The following is a 21,806-nucleotide window of genomic DNA, read 5'->3' as shown; positions in this document are numbered from 1 at the left end:
CTTACTATTAAAGCAATAATTTGAGAAATATATATTAAAGGTTATACTAATATCATGCAGGGGCGGATCCAGCCATTTTAAAAAGGGGGGGTCCTAACCCAGGACAAAGGGGGGGTTCCAATTACGTGTCCCCATTCAAATGCATTGATCGTCCAAAAAAAAGGGGGGGGGGTTCCAACCCCCGGAACCCCCCTCTGGATCCGAGCCTGAATATGTGAATATTATGAGTCCAGGTAACTCGATCAACTTAATTTGTACGTATGAAAAATTATATTTATTATCTGGTCATGTCCCGCGTTTTTTTTTTGTAATGTTGTTATAATAACAGTGTAAGTTAAGACCAAAAAGTAGACCAGGAAAATACTTTATTATCTTTACTAGTTAATTTCTGGAGATCATGTGTCTGTCATTTATTCTGTTATTCACATCTTTTAAACAATTATATTATATACGCATCATATCAATCTATCAATTAGGATACATTATTTTATTTGGCTTAATAACATATTATTGGTATTTAGTGCGACCGTGCACCTTTCGGTTGTCTCGAGTGTTTTCTATTATAGCAATGTTTAAGTCGTCATGTTGCGGGATTTTCAAATCCCAAAAGAAGAACACACTTCAAATTCAACATGATTTTCGATTTGGTAACCGCATTACTTTAATATAGATCATTATATATTACATAACCTTACACAATCAATTTACTTTTTATGATTAATCTGATATGCATGCCCAATATATTTTATTCCCAAAACCTTATTTAAAAGGAGGGGACATGGTCAAAGTGTCGTGCAAACCAAATTATTGTTTATTGTCACGAAATAATTACAAACTGTGCTATAGTTTTTAAGATTATTGGATAATTGACTTGTTCTATAGGTACATGTATGTTGTTTTTTATTTGGTCGGGTTGTTGTCTCTTTGACACATTCCCCATTTCCATTCTCAATTTTATACCTTACTTACCCAGGTGACATATCAGTTGTACCCTTGATATTGGTATAAATTCAAATCACAGGCACTTGTTTCTATCCATTAGAAGACCCACTATTAACGTATATATTTACCAGAAATAATGGTTTTAAGCGGAGAGGTGAAAATTACTTGGGTACCTTCTCGAAAATATACGTTGATAGTGGGTCTTCCAATGGATAGAAACAAGTGCCTGTGATTCTAATGCTTAATGATATATTAAAAGAAGATGTGGTATGATTGCCAATGAGACAGCTGTCCACAAGAGACCAAAATGACACAGACATTAACAACTATAGGTCACTGTACAGCCTTCAACAATGAGCATAGCCCATACCACAAAGGCCCCGATATGACAATGTAAAACAATTCAAACGAGAAAACTAAGATACATGTTGTATATGAAGATTAATTAGATTAAAGTAAACAATGTGGTATGCTTCCAAAATAAATGCTATCCGCTAAAGACCAACTGATGTTGATCCAATTACTATAGCCAAACAAATGATACATACATGTACATGTAGGTTACCATACTTCCTTCATTTATATTATGATTATTGAGTATTTTTTTGGAAACATTTCAAACCTTTACATGCTGTTTATATACATGATATATGTTACAGTTAAATAGGTGAAATTAGGAATTACATGTAATTACTAAAATTTAGGAATTACAGGTAATTCCCGATGCACTTAGTTAATACAAGTAATTCCTTAAACGGACCAGTAATTACTAAATTTAAAATGAATATTTACACCTATTTACTGACTGCTAAAACAACCATAACTTTTGATCACCTGACCATAATACAACATTGTTTTAGCTGTGTAATACTAACTAGAAGATCAGTTAGTACTCTTAAAATTTTGAATGGTTGATATGTATAAAAAATATCTTGAATAAATATGGACTTTCAAATATTTGGTTAAATCAGAGTAACTTTAGTTTTAATCCAAAATAGTTTAAGTTGAGCATTATAATACAGATAATTTTTGACCAACTTCAAGTGTTTAGTAATTACATGTAATTCCTAATTTCACCTATATTTACTGTAACATATACATGTTACTACAGTTCAGCGACTCAAGTTTAAAAGGCATTTATATAAAAGAATTTAAACTTAATATCATTTTGTATGAACATCATGTTGAATATTTACATTTTCTCAAAAAGTTTTTATTTTACTTAGCTAATAAAGAAGATGATGGATTCCCAAACAGAAATCTTGTTGACAGTGAAAAAATTGAAGAATTGCACCAATTGTTACAGAGAATCGATTTCAAGCAGAAACAGATGCTCAAAGATAAGGGAATACAACAGCCATCCATGTTCCTTCACATATAAAGGTATATATTGTATATATGGACCATAATTTGCTATTGGGCTCCATTTCCTATAACTATAGAAAAGTGATAAAATTTGAATTACTGTAAGAAAAGTTGGAACTACATCTAAAGATGCCATTATTTTTATTAACATACAAGTGTATGCTACTCTTCCCTAGAAAAAAAATTGAAATATCCGAATTTCAAAGATTCTACAACCGTATTTTTGTGTCGTTTCTCGCGTTACTTTTTGCTTCCGAAGAGCATAACGCTGACTGATTTATAGATAATCGTCACCGGCAAATTCGTAACTTTTGCTTTCAAATAACAAAGAACATCGACCAATAAGAATAGTGAGAAGAAAATGCCAAGAACTATAAGTTTTTATGTAGCAGATGTAAGAACAGTGGCGTGATTTTTGTGTCCGATTTCGTAACGCAAATTTTAGATGATGTAATCTGCTTTGTTGTAACAGAATTCTTAAAAACAATATGCAAATATGAACTCTCGCGAGATGTTCAAACAGGTAAATCAGAGATGATTTACATTCTTGTTTTGATCTTCGTAATAATTAAGTAAGAAAATGACGCTATTGTTATGCGTTACATTTCACACGAAACAGAAGTCCAGTTATTTATTAAAATTGTTTTTGTCCTTAAGTTCTAATCATTTCCGGTCACACGTGAAACATGTGACTAACATGTGATCACGCCCTTACAGCCGGACATACGGTACCACGATTTCCCGAGAACTACGAGAACAACATAATATCCCGAAAACAAGATTATATATCCCGAGAACAAGATTTTTAATTGTGTTATAGGTGTTTTTATTGTGTTTTTACTACTTTTTACAATAATAAAGGATAATACTCGTTTTTATTCAATAAAAATGCAATTTCAGGTCAAAAAATCATTTTCTATGTCTTGTATGCAAAATCCTTGTTGACACAATATGGCGGACATTCTAAAGGTAGACAACTTAAGAAAATCAAAGTATTAGAAGATCTTAGAAGAACTGACAGAAAAGAAAAGTATCAAATGTACTGAAAGAATAGATTTTATTAAAAAAAAATGTTAAACATTCATATAAAACTGATTGTTGTTAATTAATTATATGTCTCTATTGTTAATAAATTTTATTTATATCGTTATTGTTATTGTTAATAAAATGAAATAAATTATGATTCGTCAAAGTTTTTACTAAAATAACATGTTTTCAAAATGATCCAAAATCTTAGTAATTATATTGTTTTCTTATTAAATGCTGTAATTACTGGACAATTTTCTCCAAATATCTCCTTTTAAACTAAAGCTTGGTGTTGTTTTAATACAAAATACAAAAATTTCAATTTTCTCAAATTTTGTTCATCAAAGAAATATGAAGACAACGGCTTGGTATTATTTTAGTAACATTTTGCATATAAAAAGTAATTTACGATTTGGTGCTTATTCTTCCAAAATGTTTTTTTTTAAACATTAAATTTCTTGTATTTTATACCATTGTATACATTGGATTTGTACTTCAAATAAATAATCTGATCTCTATATTTCTTATTTTATATATCCAAAGAGAAGCATACGTTATTTATTGTGGTACTATGTCAATGAGTCAATCATAGATTCATTCATTAGAATTAATGAAATAGCATCAACACAGTTCAAATGCAGAATGATCACAATTAGATATTGCAAATGCACCAGATCACAAATAACGAAATTCTACAACACAAAATCCTCAGTGAGAAAACAGTACTACGGTACTTTGCTTTCAAGTCGAGTTATCTACCTTACAAAATATAACGTCCGCCATATTGTTTTCATACGATATACTAGTTCTAAACATTGTTTTTGTTTCCAACGGGATGTTAGCAAACATAATCTGTAGACTTGTTTCGACTTGTTTAAAAAAGGAAAATACAATTTTCAAAGAGATTGCGCCGGGGGTCTATTATTATTCCTATGTGCATAATGTTACATACGATCTTGTGTGAAAATAAATGCCCAATGACTTGACAAAATCGATTTCAAATTTCACCGACGTTTAAACACACTACGTTTCCCAATAACGATGTCAAGGGTCCTTGGAAAATTCAATCGAAATTACATCTCTTATCATGGTGCCGATGTTCGTTGGATCGATTTTGCTTCAGCAGTAAATATTACTGGATATTTTAGGTGAATAAAGATAATTAAATGAAAAATGCATGTTAATATACCATTACACTAGGAATGTACAAAGTTGGTAACTTTGTCACAATTTTTAATTATTTTTTTTTATTCATGTTCTGCAAACACTTTTCAGAAACGCAATAAACTTGTCAAAGGAAAAGTAAACTTTTACCAGGCATGACTTGAAAGGAAGTACTTTATTGATTTTAGCCCACTAAAGTAGGTTAAAATGTGGAAACCATGTAGATAGTGTACAGGTCACAAATATCACATGGTGCCTATTTTAAAGATTTTAATTCCAAGTTAAAAGTTTTTTTCTTTACTGGATTTAAAGAATTTTACATTGCCAATGATTTGGAATAAATTTTATATAACTGGAATTTCAAAACCAAATATAAATATATTTTTTTGGCCAAAACATCAAGATACAACGATTATGGTATCCTGTATCAATGAAGAAAATATGGAAAATTCTGAATAAATTGTACTAATTGTTTTCAAAACAAGCACATATTTGGGAGTTTTATAATACTGTTACATTTAAGATGGATTTTAAGAAAAAGTATACTGTTCAGATTATTTTAAGCAGATTTTGCAATAAAATAAAACTAAAAAAATGCTTTCGGTTTCTTATGGTTTCCTGTCACGTTTAAAAAAAACTTTAATATAACATTGAAAATAGATTTTAAATATTAACATGAAGCAAGTAACACTAGTAATGGTGTTTATTTATGCCTTTTGAATTATATTGTGCAAAATAAAGAAAATAAAGATTGGTTTCCTGTTTGGTTTCCTGTCACGTAAACGGTGAATCAAAATGTATTAATTTTTCTCGAAAAACTCAATTGTTCCATTCATACTATTCTAACACCAACACAACCCACAAAATAAAAGTTAAAATTTTAGAACTTATAAAAAAGGATACAAAAAGAAACCAAAGGCCGAATACCAAATTATGGTCCATATATATTTTGTCTACATTTTCTGAATTTATGATTTTAAAAATCTTTCAAAAGATATAAATGTACATTGTAAGTCATGTAATTCAAATAGAGACGTGCCATTCATTGTCTTTGATAAAAGATAGAGTTACATGTATGCCTTTTTAGTATTATCAGCTTATATACTTACTTAGCCTTGTTAAAATCTATAAATATACCTTATGTATATTACATGTATGTTGAAATGTCTGTCAGAATATATACATATATGCATGTGATCATAATGTTTCAAATAGCCAAACATTGTAAAATATATATATACAACTTGTCTAAACATCAACCCAACAATGTTAGATCTGTAAATTTGCTTTCGCAAATTTTTGGTTCTTCCCTCGCCGGGATTCGAACCCATGCTACTGTGATATCGTGACACCAAATCGCCTGCACTGCAGCCGTCCCGCTAGACCACATGACCACCTGGGCTATATACATGTATATATATATATATACAACTCGTCTAAACATCAACCTAACAATGTTAGATCTGTACATGTAAATTTGCTTTCAAAAATTTTTGGTTCTTCCCTTGCTGGTATTCGAACCCATGCTACTGTGATATCGTGACACCAAATCGCCTGCACTGCAGCCGTCCCGCTAGACATATATATATATATATTGAGTATTGGAAATCCTGTACACCCTTTCCTTAGACCAAGTTTAACAAATATAATATGAATGTTTAAATTCAACTAATTATCTCCTGGCAATACACATTTATTTTAGGAACTTTTTATGTTTTATTTTGCAGTAAGCAGCTGTTTGTGATGCTTATAGGCATAAACAATCTAGTCTGGACATGTAAAACAGCAGCTGGTTCTATTTTGAAGTAAGCTATTTGGTGATTACATTAATTTGACATGACCAGACCAAGTCTTGGGATAAATTAATAGTACTCATTGTCATGATTGTACTAGCTTTTTATTGTTTTATATATTTTATGGAAAATACTGTTAGTAGAGCCTTCAAAAATTAATTTATAAGGAGATGAAGTGTTGTTGCCAATGAGAGTAGAGACATCTAACAAATAGCATGAATAGAGTCATGGAGGATTGAATTCATACTCATTTTTATTAGAGTGTTACAAAATAATTGCAGGAAAAAAAACAACAACAACAAAAATCAAAATAATTGTGTATTTAGTAGAATTAGCCAAATCAAACAATAACTGACTTAAATCTTGTTTGAAATTTTCACATTTCTATTGATTAAATATTATTTTATAGATCAAATAATAAATAGATAAAAGGGCAGTAATCCAGTCTCAGATTTTTGTTTTGGTTATATTGTATACAGCTGATTGTATTTTAATACTATTTACAAATACTTCTTATATGTCAAAAGAAAAAAAAATTGCTGTACCTGATATTGTGATTTATATTGAAATTGATAAAGACAACAAACTCAATAATGAGCTATTCCAATATCAATCTCCTTAGGGAAAAAATGGGGTGCTACCTAATTTTAGACCTCCATAGTGCCCATAGACACATCAAACACTTGCCAAAATATAAGCTTGAACCCCTGAGGGGATCACACATCAAATTATAAAAGTTGTATATATTCTACACCGTGAATAAGACCAAACAATGATAGAAGGAGTTAGTTTTAAAATATAATTGAAAAACTAAACTGATACAAATCAATAATTTTTTTGATGTTGATAAATAAATCACAATGTGTAATAGTTGTAATAAATTGTTATGCCAGCCTACAATAGTAGAAGGGGTTTATGTTTAATGATCCATGCTTTTGTTTGTTTATTCTTTCATCTGTTCTGCTTTAGGTTCAAGTTTTGGTAAAAGTTTTTGGTCAGGATAGTTGTTAATGATGTTAACGACCAATCAACTTAAAAATAAATATACATGTGCCTTATGTTATGATCTTTCTAAGGATAAATTAATGGTTTGACCCCAATTTCATGGTCCATGGAAAATAGAAAATTTATCACAACTTCTAGCTATTCTTTTTATAGAGTTATTCCAGAAGATATTTTTGGGTCACTCATTAGAATATCTTTTAAATATATGATTTTGATTACAACTGCATTAAGATAGAATAATTGCATGCAGAAAATTATTGCTTTTGTCACATATATATCACTTGTCAATTTAATAAAATTAAACATTTTTTTTTTATTACTTTATTACAGAAGCTACAAAATAGAGCTAAGGCCCTTTAAGCCAAGAAACTGCCAGTGTCAGAAAAGGACAAACTTAGAAAGGCCATGCAAATTGATTTAATGTCAAGTTTGGACAGTGATTCTGTAGATAAACTCGCCTGATCACAACTGGGATTTGACTGTCACAAGATTTTAAATCTTACATGGATAAACTAAAGTCATTTACTAGACTGTAAATACCAGAGACAGCTGAATGCACAAGGCAAAGAGCTGAGGTCCAAGTAAATCAGAGAGGCCTTGTCACAAGAAATGTACAGAACTTGCATGGATTTTTACTTTAGGGCATATTACACAAAATTGAGAGATATCAATAAAAATTTTCATAAGGACCAATTCAAAGGTACACTTTTGGAATTTGCAAGAACAAAAATACCTTCATGTTTACTTTTGAATTATAGTTGACAGTTTTCAGTTTAAGGGGGGAACCCTTAAAATGAAGTGGTTTGGTTTATTGAATTTGATTATTTTTTAAAGTAAAAAAATGAATTACTGCTCTTTTATTTCAACATTTGCATTTTTTATTAAAATTATTTACAAGTGCAGCATATCGGTGACATCAGATTATGTTAATGTGTTTGGTTAAGCTACATATTTCTTTTTACTTTAACTTTCTGTTGTCTTTTCTAATTAATTAAATGCTGAATAATAATTTGAGTGTTGTTCATTTCAGTGTCTTGTATTTGCTGTCAAGATTTTTCCTGTAAGATTTCACATTATTTATAATCGCTTGGTCAAAGGGAGATAACTTTTTGAATCTTCACATTAGATAATCTGCAAAGAGGATTATGTAAAATGTAAATAGTTGAAAATTAATTTTATGGTTCAATAAAATCAAAATAAGTTATTGCCATTCATTATAAATAAATTTCTATCAAAAATAAGGCTCAAAGAATTTTTTTATTTTATTTATATAAATAATAACAAAGTACACACATCATGCACATGTGGACTTCATAAAATTTGTAAACAAAAAAAATTGAAAATAAAACTAAAAAAATTTAACTAATCAGGAGACAGTCAATACACCAAATATATTTATAAGCATATAAACTTATTATTTTCTTCAATTGTCCAAGTACACATTCAATATTGATAATTTTTTGCTTGACATTACATAATTTTGTTGATAAAAGTTTATTTGTGTGCTATTTTATTCAATTGTACATATTTGAAGTATTTCATTACACCTTATTATTTTTATTCTTGCATACAGCATTTGGAATGAAATTTTAATCAATGTTCGAGCAACTTTTGTTGCAGAAAGCTCGACATAGGGATAGTGATCGGGCGGTGGCGTTAGCTAACTTTTTAAAAGCTTAATATTTTAGAAGGTGGAAGACCTGGCCATGGATGCTTCATACTTTGTATATAGATGCCTCATGTTACAAAGTTTCCGTCAGTCACATGTCAAATGTCCTTGACCTCATTTTCATGGTTCAGTGACCACTTGAAAAAAAAGATCAGAGTTTTTGTAATGTTGAATTCTCTCTTATTATAAGTAATAGAATAATTATATTTGGTATGTGCGTATCTTGCAAGGTCCTCATGCCCGTCAGACGGTTTTCACCTCATTTCATGGATCAGTGAACAAGGTTAAGTTTTGGTGGTCAAGTCCATATCTCAGATACTATAAGCAATAGGGCTAGTATATTTGGTGTATGGAAGGACTGTAAGGTGTACATGTCCAACTGGCAGGTGTCATCTGACCTTGACCTCATTTTCATGGTTCAGTGGTTATAGTTAAGTTTTTGTGTTTTGGTCTGTTTTTCTCATACTTTATGCAATAGATCTACTATATTTGTTGTATGGAATGATTGTAAGGTGTACATGTCTGGCGAGCAGATGTCATCTGACCTTCACCTCATTTTCATGGTTGAGTGGTCAAAGTTAAGTTTTTGAGTTTTGGTCTTTTTATCTAATACTATATGCCATAGGTCAACTATATTTGGTGTATGGAAATATTTTATGATCTATATGTCAGTCGCGCAGGTTTTATTTGACCTCGACCTCATTTTCACGGTTCATTGCTCAGTGTTAAGTTCTTGTGTTTTGGTCTATTTTTTTAAAACTATAAGTAATAGGTCAACTATATTTGTTGTATGGAAGCATTGTTAGCTGTACATGTCTGCCTGGCATGGTTCATCTGACCTTGACCTCATTTTCATGGTTCATTGCTCTTTGTTTAGTTATCTTGGTTAATGTTAAGTTTATGTGACAGTTTTTAATAAAGCTTTATACTTAGGACTATCAACATAATATCAATGATAAGTAAAGAAGGCGAGACATTTCAGTGTGTGCACTCTTGTGAATTTACGAATTATGTTAATCATGTAAATAATGTTATGTTTTTTGTTTTTTGCTTTTTGAAGTTTTTAAAATTGACAAATAATGCTAGCAGGGGAGATTATTCATTAATATTTTTATGATGCCAAACTTGAAATTTAGAGGTGCCTATGTTTGCTATTTGTTATAACCCAATTGTTATGATTCTTAAATAATCTATACAAGTAAGCATGTTAATTTGTCAATAACCATTATTTTATTAATTAGTTTGAATTTGATGAGGTTCTTTGATGTAGAACTTGACTTTTTTTAAACAAAAGTGTTTTTTTATTTGTTTTAAATGTTTTTAAAATTGTATAACAAACTTTTTGACATTTTATTTTAATTTATCACCAAAACAACTCTAATTTGTCAGTATCTGAATAAAATTAATTTGTTAGATACTTTGTTTCTTTTATTGAAGTGTATACAAAGGGAGATAACTCAAAATTGTTTTTTTTTATTATTCTGACCCGATTAGAAGTGATGAAAATAACTATGCCCTAGACAGAATGACAATAAGAAAATGCTAGAAATTGTTGTGTATGGTTATGCTTTGTCCAAAAGTTTTTGTTATCTCCTGTATTGTATATTGCTGCCATTGTCAAAATCCAAATCACACATAGATAGCCTTGTCCTATAGTTTATATCTGGTGTTTGTGTTTTTTGTATGTCTTAGATTCTAACTCTTCAAGTTCTTATATAAATTCAGATGCATTGCCATTCTTTACATATAGGTAAAGGCATATTTACAAAATGGTATTGAGCTTTGCAAATGAGTGACATGTATTCGTTGGATTATTGTTTAAGTTTCATCTGAAAAATACAGTCTTCAATGTTACTGACAAATTATACATTTGCACATTGCCATTTGAAACCACAAATATTATTCTACTGTAAATACACAGAGCAGCAATCCATGCCTTTCAAGTCTAATACTTTGTAAATATGGATCAGAAAAGTTGGAGGATCAATTTTATATGTACAGTAGCTACAAAGTTATCACCATTAAAAATTCCTGTTTTTCCTAATTTTTGTTTTTTTATTTAATTAGATATTTTCAAACCAGATATTTGGGTTAAAGTAAAAACAAATCCCCAACATCCCTTTTCCAAAAAGCAGAGGGAAAAATTCTGCCTTTTCTTTATTATTCATTTGCACTATTGTTTTGTAAGTAGTTATACAGGATTATATTGACTTTAAATTGCATTAAATTTGATGGAAGTTCTAATTTAAATAAGTCATAAACAAGAAATTTATTTGAATTTACATGTAATTAAATTACATAATTAATTAAATTAAATTTATATTTAAAATTCTTTAAATTTGAAATTTATTGAAATTTAATTTATATTAAAAGATCTTTAAATCTCAAATTTATTCAAATTTAAATTATATCAAAACTTCTTTAAATTTGAAATTTATTCAAATTTAATTTATATTAAAAATTCTTTAAATCTCAAATTTATTCAAATTTAATTTACATAAACATTTCTTTAAATTAGAAATTTATTCAAATTTAGTCTATACTTAAATTCTTTAAATTTGAAATTTATTTAGATTTAAAAATACCTTTAAACTAGGTTGAAATTTGGGAATTTATTTGCAATTTTAAATTTAGTTTAAATCTATATTAAATTAGAAATTTTCCAGCAAAGTAAATGCATAATATTTTTTGTAATTTGAAATTTAATATGCATAACATATGCATTTAATTTTATATTAAATGCATCATTTCATGCAGTGATAATTATAAATAATATACTATTATAAATACATGCTACCTAAACATAATGTACTCATATACTTTTTAGGTATAACTCTGACCGAGCAGCTAAAGTTATGTTCTAAAACTTGTTCTGGTTGTAAAGGATGTTGTGCAAAAAGAGGCTGCACTTCTTTCAATTCATGGAGTTGTGTGAACAACAAATGTTATTGCGATTGTGGAGGATATCGTATAAAGGGTAATAAGAAGTAAAAGAAGCCAGAAGCCAGCAACAATAATTAACGCTTGATTTAAACTCATTGTAAGATGTAAACCTAACCAATATATACAGAGTATTATATAAATTGATAGCATTTTGATTTGTTTCATTTTTCGTTGTATAGTAGTACGTTTTGGAACCTTTAATGTTTACCAATAGACGAGAAGTATAGTAGGAATTTGTGATATAGTGAGTTGTTTCTGATTCTTGTATAACTTTTTTGTTTTGATGCTGGTATTTTGAAACCGGTTCTATTTTCATGATTATCGATTTTTGACAACAATAGCAAATCACATCATCTTGCCAGGTTCATGTTTTTACATGATTGAAATGATGTAACGATATACCAAGGAGTAAGTGCATTGAAACAGTCAAAACGTTTGCTTTCATGATGGACTGACAAAAGCAGATTACAATCTATGGAAGAAGCGAATCTAAAAATAAAAGTTTCTTCTATGAAAAAGCGATATGGTCTAATATGAATTGTAAAAATGCAGAGGAAAAAGTAAGAACCTTAAAACATTTGGTTAAAAAAGACAACAATTAAGTCTAAATATAAATATATTTATTCAGAAGTTAGTTAAAAGCAAAAGTTTATGTCTTAGTAAAATTTGATATCCGCATGCGTTAATACAATTAATTTTGTACGTGTACATAAGTGTTACGATTTTTTTACTTATATACATATATTTCTAACGTAAACACATTTTCATATAATTAATTCGTGTTAAATTTTTTTTTTTTTTATGAGTTCTCATTGGCAAAATGAATAAATAACAAGCGATAAGGAAGATTATTTTGCACTCGATAATGTCCGCGTATTTATACAATCGGTAACCAGTCAAAAACGAAAGTCAAATCTCTGTGGCAACAATACATTAGAATGCCCTCACGGTCAATGAGATGTAAACAGTGTCCAAGCGGCAAGCTGATTATGATCTAAAGATATCGAATTGCCAACGGGAAAAGTCTTTGATATCCAACAAGAACGGTTTTCCTTCTCATATTTGTTTCTAAGTTGATAATTAATACATCTTCTGTTTGACAACATTTTGATTCGTGAAATCTGAAGTTGTTTGTTTTATAAATTGAGGCTGCTCAATAAGATTCTTATTTCTAGTTTGACATTATTTATTTGGTTCAACAGTATTTGTATATTTTTCTTTGGAATATTTATTATTCCATTTGGATATTCATTATCAGGTGTTATTGTGAACCGTAATGTATTGGATTGTTTTAGGAATGGTTTTTATTTCTTTTTAGTAATGATATTTTTGTCTATACTATTATAGATTCAAATATGTCGGTAGACTATTTACATTAGCCACATTTAAAATTAATTCCGTCAATGAGTCATCACTGCAAATACAATTAGTCGGTATAACCATATGATCGAAAACAATCGATAGGTTCAATGAATATTTTCGAGATTATAAGTTCATGTAAGCGTTAATTTTGTTACAGGCGCAAACTTTTAGTGATTTCTGGCCTATAACATTAAACCGGTCATAAGATATGATTGTGAATTATGTTTGCTGGTTTCTTGACATACGTTGTGACGTGTTATCGTTTTCGTTTTATATAAGAAAACTATCGCAGTTATATTTAGAAAAATATTGCATTCATAAATTATTCATATTAAAATCATATCGCTATCATATTAGAAAGATATGTCATTGTTATAATAAAAAATAAAAACACAAAAATACTGAGCTCCGAGGAAAATTCAAAAAGGAAAGCCCAAAATCAAAAGGCAAAATCAAACACATCAAACGAATGGATAACAACTGTCATATTCCTGACTTGGTACAGGTATTTTCTAATGTAGAAAATGGTAGATTGAACCTGGTTTAATACCTAGCTAAACCTCTCACTTATATGACAGTCACATCAAATTCCATTATATTGTCAATATGTGTGAACAAAACAAACATACTCAAAGAGTAGAAATGTCAAAAATAGGGGTACAGCAGTCAACATTATGTTATCATCTTAATCACCATAAAAACAACAAATGTAACGAAGAAGCACAAAAAGGCATACATCAAATTTAACATCCTCATTTCGCTTATCTTATACGATTTTATTTATCTATGTAAAGTCTACCAATAAAGGATGTAAGGTTTTCATTACTGGTGTAAAATTGCGCGTTTGAAATTCGCACAGGTAGACATAAAATAATTTTGTCGTTCAAAGTATGACAGCATACATAAATGCAGAGTCACGTAAAGTAGATATAACAAAAAACAGACTTAACAGTAAATGTAATAATAATGAATAAAATAAATATGTGGTTCAAAGAATGACGGGATACATAAATCAGTACAGAGTCACGTCAAAAGTATATCATAAAAAACAGACTTAACAGAAAAAGTAGTATGAATGAATAAAATAGTTTTGTCATTCAAAGTATGACAAGATCCATAAGTAAAAGTAATATTAAAAAATGAAATAATTTTGTCGTTCAAAGTATGATGTTTTACATAAGCACAGAGTCACGTCAAATGAATATCTAAAAAACTGACTTAACAGTAAAAGTAATATTAATAAAGACAAATAAAAGAATACTATAACACGTTATTAAGATGATAACCAACGTCAGTACGCAAAATCTATACTTCAAGACCATCTTGTATAATTTGTGAAGTTGATACGGAATATTTATCAACAAGTTCTTGGTACCTTTCGATGAACTTTTTTAGAAAAAGGACGAGACGTTCTTTGACATAACCCTGGTTCATCAACTTTCTGCTCAGACACTGGTGACGTTTTACAAAGTATGAATAGGAGCTGCAAGCTCTTGAATACGGAATAAGTTGGGAAAAGTATATTCCATATGCAGGTGAAGTTGGTTTATTACTACTAAGGTGGGGAAAATTGATAATTTCAAAATTAAAATCGTCTCGTTTGTCATAGATTCTGGTACTGAGATGACTGTGTATGTCAAATTCGAGGTATAAGTCTAAAAATGAGGCGGAGGAAGCCTTGTCTGTTGTTTCTTTAATTTCTAGTTCTGGTGGGTAAATTAATGGAACCCAATCAGAAAAGTTCGGATTGTTAATGGAAAAAACATCATCAATATATCTGAAAGTGAAATTAAATAGCATGGCTTCTTTGATGTTCTTGTGTATGACAAGTGTCTGAAGGAACTCCGATTCATATGAAAATAAGAAGAGGTCGGCAAGGAGAGGCGCAAAGTTTGTTCCCATAGTAATGCCGACAATTTGTTGAAAAAGTCTACCTCGAAATTCAACAAATGTGTTGTCAATAAGAAACTCCAGCATACTGATCACTTATTCCTCTGTGTAGTATGTTTTACCCTTTTGTTCCTTATTAACAAAATATGCCTTATGGTATCCCAAAGTGATAAATTTATAGCGTATGCTACCATTTTTATGATGAAAAGCATTGTGGATTATTTCGTTTAGACGGTTTTTCAATTTCACATGGGGAATGGTTGTATACAAGGTTGAAAAATCAAAAGTTTTGATAGAACTAATTTCAGAAAAAGACCGAAATTTAAAATTATCCAGAAGTTCTTTAGAGTTTTTAAGAATCCACACATGGTTAATATATAAAATATAGCAATATCATAGAGTTCATCAAATTTGCATTCCATTAATTTTGTTACCTGCTATTTATTAAATGTGTACATCTATAGATGATAAACCGTGAGCTTATGTTTCATTTAATCAACATTTAAATTTTCTCGTACAACTTGCTTGTTATTAAATTACGCAATTTATGAAAATTATACAGCACACGTTTGTCGTGTTAAATGTCACCCTCTTTTAAACAAATAGTCATTACTTAAGCTTTATGCTGCGAAATCTTCCTTTTTTCACAACAATGTTAATATTCGTCTAAAATTTCCCACAATGCAACTCGTTGATCTAAGACAGTATCGCTATTTCATATAAGAAACGTTTTTATCGATTTGCTTCTTCCATACACTGATTGATATGAAGTAGAAATTATTAGATATACACTTACAAACTGTCATGTTGAACAGGTGTAATGGTCAAAACTAATGGCCTAATTCATAAGAAAACAATTTACGAAAAAACAAATTTTCAAACTGAAGGAGACACATTCCTCAATTTAAAACAATGCTTAAAGATTAAAAGATTAAACACATCAAATGACTATAAAACAAAAGGGATATTCCTGAGTTGATTCAGGCATTTTCAAACGTTTTCTGTCCTATGATTGTCCGTTTAGTTGTTTTCGATTTATTAGCGAAAACTTCAGCAAAATACAAGTAAACAGTTTTATTGTAATATTTTAATGGTGGATTATTGTCTATATAAATGAAACAAACAAAAGTAGGGCATCATGTTCTGCTTACTTACTTTATACTAATTTAGTACGCATTTAACAACTGAACATGTATCAACAGCTTGTAGATACAAATTATATGTATCTACTAGGTATTTTCAATCGCAATAGATTTACATTAACATTTACTTTGTAGTCATCCATTTGAAAAACAATGTACGGTTTTTATTTCATACTATTCTTTATATTCATTAAGCTGCCTTTTTCTGTGAAAAAAAATCAGCATGCCTACCAGAAATCAAAAATAGCATTAACAACCCATTGCTAATGAATAAACGATGCATAAAAATAGAAATACAATACAATATTAAAATCGTTTATCGTGAATAGGAAGTTAACAACGAACGTAAAAAAAAATAAAAGTAGAACAATCTAACTTTTAAGGAAAATTCAAAACGGAAAGTCTTTTATCAAATGGCAAATTCAAAAGCGTTTACACATCAAATGAAAGGAAAAAGAACTATCATTTTCCTCACATGGTACATATATATATTACAATAAACAAATAAATGAAATAAATAAACATGATGAAACGAATAACTGTAGGTCATCGTACGGCTTTTAACGGAACAAAAAACCCATTAAGTTAAAAAAAAAAGTCCCAACAGGACAAATGTAAAACATTTCAAACGGATAAAGGCGTAATAAAAAAAAATCAATGGACACAAACAAATATGACAAACAGCAACAAAAACAATACAGGCTCCTTACTTTGGATGGGACAATATAGAATGAGGCGGTAAGACAATTGTAATGCAATGTACATGTAATATTAAAGACACCTTTTACACAATAGTCATGATAGTTGCTGATTTGACAAACGATATATATGAAATTGAAAATTATCAAAATCGATAAATGAAAATAAAAAGACTACACCAAAAGTTCAATATGATTATTCAGAAAAAAAAATGTTCAATACAGTCGCACCTTAATGTGTTGAAATCGGTTGTGTCGAAAACTCTGATAAGTCGAAGTAATTGCTTGGTTCCAGCACAATTCCCGTTTAATCAATGTATTTCAACTCATGATGATTCTAACACAGAGGACTTGAATACTACAAGCTTACATTTCTAACAAATAGAAGTATCATCTGGCCTTTTTCACTTAAAATCATATAAAGGTTATCAAACATTGAAACACATGTATAACACATATTTTATATAACGAACGTACAACTAAAGTACAAATGCATGTAGTTCTGAGCTAAACGTTTCAGAAGATATTGATGAACTATGTACCTGAAATACATTTGTATTCGACTACAAACTGTCGTTCAATCAACAATACATTGATCTCAAATTTTACACTTTTACTAGTTCACAAAAGTTGATCATAGGACAAATATTAAATGAATAAAGGAATAGCTAAATACAGATGTAATGGAAACAGCATCAAATGGGTTCTGAATCATAATCTTTCAGTCAGTTTAATTGAAGTCTGGAGCTGGCATGTCAGTTAACTGCTAGTAGTCTGTTGTTATTTATGTATTATTGTCATTTTGTTTATTTTCTTTGGTTACATCTTCTGACATCAGATTCGGATTTCTCTTGAACTGAATTTTAATGTGCGTATTGTTATGCGTTTACTTTACTACATTGGTTAGAGGTATAGGGGGAGGGTTGAGATCTCACAAACATGTTTAACCCCGCCGCATTTTTGCGCCTGTCCCAAGTCAGGAGCCTCTGGCCTTTGTTAGTCTTGTATTATTTTAATTTTAGTTTCTTGTGTACAATTTGGAAATTATTATGGCGTTCATTATCACTGGACTAGTATATATTTGTTTAGGGGCCAGCTGAAGGACGCCTCCGGGTGCGGGAAATTCTTGCTACATTGAAGACCTGTTGGTGACCCTCTGCTGTTGTTTTTTATTTGGTCGGGTTGTTGTCTCTTTGACACATTCCCCATTTCCATTCTCAATTTTATTCAGTTTAAAACAATATAAAGTTTTCAATTTACAAGTACGTACCTGCAAATGTTGATTATTGCGTTTACATATCTCAAATAATAAGTTACACTTGTATATAGTCACACTCTACGAACGTCATTAATAGAGATTTGCTCCATATATCAAATCATTTATAGGAGAGATAAGAAGAACCACCACTAAAATCGTTACTATATATTTTTGACGTTTACCATAAATAAACTCATCATACAAACCAGGATTACAATTTTATGTTAACGCCAGACGGTCGTTTCGTCTACAAAAGCGACGCTCGAATCAAAGAATGTTAAAAAGGCCAAAACAAGTTCGAGGTTGAAGAGCATTGAGGACCAAACCTGCTTAACAATTTTGCTAAATACAGCTAAGGTAATCTACTGTAAACCAACTTATTTTCGCGAGCGATTTATTTTCGCGACTTTCGCGAGGAGAAAAATAACGCGAATATAAATCGTCGCGAATAGGTAAATCGTTATTAATCTACATCAAGTAAATAAGAAAATCGTGAATTTTAAAAGGCGCGAAACGGACTAGAATTGGTAAAACGCGAAATAAAGTATCCGCGAAAATAAGTTGGTTTACAGTAATCCTGAATTAGAAAAGCCTTAGTATTTCAAAATTTCAAAGTTTGTTAACAGTTAATTTATAATTATGAACATTTCAATGATAACTCAAGTCAACACAGAAGTGCTGACTACTGGTGATACCATCAGGGAAATAAATCTCCACCAGCAGTGGCATCGACCAATGGGTTGGAAACGTATCATAGATACCTGGATTAAAATTTTATATTTACGTTAAACATGGCTTGATGACATGTACTAGTCTGAAATAACTAGCAATGTTTGTTTACGGTTTTAAATCCGTCGTCTGATCTGTAATTGTACCGATATTGTTATATTCCTAAATTTGACATTGTAAATAGTTACCAAAGGTACCAGGATTGTAATTCAATACGCCAGACTCGCGTTTCGTCTACATATGACTCATCGGTGACTCTCAGATCAAAATAGTTATAATGCCAAACAAGTACAAAGTTGAAGAGAATCATGAAACTGATTTCATTTTTAATGCGCACACCAACAGATTTATGCCCAACATGAACCACACAACCTTTCTACACACCCGAATTGTTCCTTTGTAGGTTCATTTTATGATTTCATTTATTGGTACCGCTCGTGATAATAGATGTTTGAGATTTTAAGATCGATGAATTTCTGTTGCCTTTTTTTACACGATACTACAAATTCAGAAATTCAAAATTCATCTTTTGAAAAAAAAGAGGAGAACATATAGGATAAATAATACTTTGATTTTTTTAAATATGTATAAAAATGTTCATTATGTGTGTTATATTTGAGATAGAGGCTGTTGACTTTTCTCACAATGCGATACCTAACGTGTTTGTGTCAGAATTGACGTTGATTACTTTTTTTGTTTTAATCTATTTGCTTTTAGGGTTTGATTTATTTATATATATTGATCCGTTTAACTAAATGAAATTTTTATTTAAGTGTGAAAAGGATAAAATACATGTAATTTACATGTAAAAAAATGTTATTGGTGAGAATACAACTTTTTACACTTAAAATATACTGAAAAGTACAAAATATATCGATAAAATAAATCCACGTGTCAGGCATTAGAGAGTGACTTCAAACTGTCGCCATGAAACATTCCATTTGAAAGATTTGTTATGCGGCATCTCAATGCCAAAGTTCTAGAGTTGACTTTACTGAAATCCTTTTTGTTACCTTAATCTAGCTCCAGTACTATTATTTAAAACCAGTTATCGTTTCTCGTCTTTTTATATAGATTAGACCGTTGGTTTTCCCTTTTGAATAGTTTTACACTAGTAATTTGTAGGACCCTTTATGGAGTGCTGTTCGATGTGACACTAGGCTCTTCCTATAAAAAAACATAGTAGGTCAAAGCACGATCTTCCAAACAAAGCATTGGTTCACACCGAAAAGTTGTGTTTTTGTATTGTTGTTAGACTTTCCATCGTTTGCCGTTTTTTGCCATGTTATTTTCAGTTTTCGAATCATGAGTTAAAAAAATTCTTGGCTATTTACCTCCTCCGCATATAACGGGTTGGTTAGTTTTATCACATGTTGAGGCTGAGTGTATATTGATTATGATATGAGTTTTTTTCAGTTTCGAGAAAATGTATCCTGTAAATGTCGTAATTTATCTTTTTTTTTTTATTAAATTTATAGAAGATTTATCTTGTAAAGGTCGTAATTTAGGTCTTCTCATTTGATTGTCTTTAATGAGTTTTAAAATGGCGTTGTTACTTTATTTTTGACTTAAATTTGAATGTCCTTCGGTATCGTTTGCTTTTCTTTGACAAAAGTTTAACACCCTAAAATGATTTTAAAAAAGTTAAACAAATGTTATCAGCAATCAAACCCAATATTCATTTTTGTGTGAACATACCTATTCTAAAGATGGTCTGAATCAGAAGAAGACTCTAAAATAAAATCAATCTTAGACTTTTTCATCTTGCAAATTTACAAAAACACTCATCTTTTTTACACTTAACACAAGTATTCCCTTTACCTGAAACACGATAAATGAAAAGAGGTTTCTTGTCTTAGGAGGGATAATTCCAATGAGATGATTTCAACTTCCCAATTGTGAAACGTAGCAAAATTTAAGAAGCGCCTGACCACGGAGTTTATATATCATAGTTGGAACAATATCCCAGGACTTGTATTTAAGATCATTATTAACTTGACAGAGGGTTGTTGCTCACAAGAAATTTATCCAACTATGTGTTTTAAGTGGCAAAGTTTAAATTGTCCCTTTATAAATATTACGGACGCAATTGCGGGTTGGGCGACGTTGGGTGACACATCTGGAATATTCCTTTCACATATGAAAGAGATATGTTCATATTGTCCTCTTTTCTCTTCAAATGTGACTTACCGAATTACAGGAATTTGAAATTCCAACAATTTAGACCTTTCGATTAAAACCCTTTCGATATTGTATCATTTGATTCACCGCTTTAAATCTTCTTGTAGGTCGACAAATCAAAAACCAATATCCGTCAGCCTTACAGAACAGAAGCGTTGAGTCGAGTGAAGGTTTTGATTTCATTTTCGGCAAAGACTTTAGTCCGGTATTTGACTTTAGGATGTATAACAGTATTGAACACACAAAACATTTTGACACGGAATAGTAAGTATTTTAGTGTAAGATAAAGCCTATGAGACTTTAAATGGGTATCACAAGCCCAGTAGTCAGCACTCTTTGTTCTGACATGAATTGTCATTGATATTGTTATATTTATAAATCAATTGTTTACAAAATTTTGAATTTTTTTAAACACTTAAGCTTTTCTACCTGAGGCATAGATTACCTTAGCTGTTTTTGACAACACTCTTTGGAATTTTTGATCTCAATGCTCTTCAACTTCGTACTGTATTTGGCTTTTTATAACTTGTTTTGGATTCGAGCGTCACTGATGAGTCTTTTGCAGACAAAACGCGCGTCTGGCGAAAATATAATTTTAAGTCCTGGTATCTATGATGAGTTTATTTATAACCACTGGGT

At 30.2% G+C, this 21,806-nt stretch overlaps 2 long non-coding RNA genes across 2 annotated transcripts in view; both read left to right on the top strand.

Moving 5' to 3' along the window:
- LOC139482243 (uncharacterized) overlaps positions 1 to 12,062 on the top strand; it is a 41,739-nt gene extending 29,677 nt beyond the window's left edge. Inside the window, exon 3 of the long non-coding RNA XR_011654808.1 lies at positions 11,792 to 12,062. This is a non-coding gene — a long non-coding RNA (uncharacterized lncRNA). The remainder of the gene's footprint in view (positions 1 to 11,791) is intronic.
- LOC139482208 (uncharacterized) lies at positions 241 to 8,611 on the top strand. Its single transcript, XR_011654790.1, has 4 exons — positions 241 to 647; positions 2,169 to 2,325; positions 6,225 to 6,302; positions 7,626 to 8,611. It is a non-coding gene; the product is annotated as an uncharacterized lncRNA (long non-coding RNA).
- Positions 12,063 to 21,806: the final 9,744 nt, after the last annotated feature.

The sequence above is a fragment of the Mytilus edulis genome, chromosome 7 (assembly GCF_963676685.1).
Source record: "Mytilus edulis chromosome 7, xbMytEdul2.2, whole genome shotgun sequence".
Lineage (NCBI taxonomy): Eukaryota > Metazoa > Mollusca > Bivalvia > Mytilida > Mytilidae > Mytilus > Mytilus edulis.
This window is presented reverse-complemented; position numbering and strand designations above follow the sequence as displayed.